The sequence below is a fragment of the Monopterus albus genome, unplaced genomic scaffold (genome assembly GCF_001952655.1).
Source record: "Monopterus albus unplaced genomic scaffold, M_albus_1.0 scaffold51.1, whole genome shotgun sequence".
In the NCBI taxonomy this organism is placed as follows: Eukaryota; Metazoa; Chordata; class Actinopteri; order Synbranchiformes; family Synbranchidae; genus Monopterus; species Monopterus albus.
The window spans coordinates 5,330,976-5,331,333 of record NW_018127931.1 but is presented as its reverse complement, the minus strand read 5'-3'; the positions used below and the strand labels follow the sequence as shown (position 1 = coordinate 5,331,333).

Sequence of the window (358 nt, the reverse complement as noted above, 5' to 3'; positions counted from 1 at the left end):
GCTATATAGAAAATAAAATTAACTTCACCTTCAAGGGGGGGCAGGACACTAATATTGCCCTAATATTGCTGCAAATAAGATACAATACCCTGACACAGTGACATTCATATATCTTTCTCCCAGAGCTTCCAGTCCTAGTGGGAGTGCTGGTGTTAGGGCCCTTCATGTACAGTACACCAGAGGCCCTCAACTCCATCACTGGATGGACATGGTCAACACTCCACAGGAGGCTGTGAAGTTGTGGCACAGATTGGGCAGATACATTTAAGAAACCAAACATGAACAGATCCACAAACACACATGTGCATGTACATACACACAGATTCAGAAATAGAATAAAAGTGCTAATAAATGTGTT

General features: G+C 42.2%; 1 long non-coding RNA gene across 1 annotated transcript in view; it reads left to right on the top strand.

Annotated features, from left to right (window-relative positions):
* Window positions 1–339, top strand: part of LOC109960983 (uncharacterized) — a 2,667-nt gene extending 2,328 nt beyond the window's left edge. The window contains exon 4 of the long non-coding RNA XR_002275077.1: window positions 124–339. This is a non-coding gene — a long non-coding RNA (uncharacterized LOC109960983). The remainder of the gene's footprint in view (window positions 1–123) is intronic.
* Window positions 340–358: the final 19 nt, after the last annotated feature.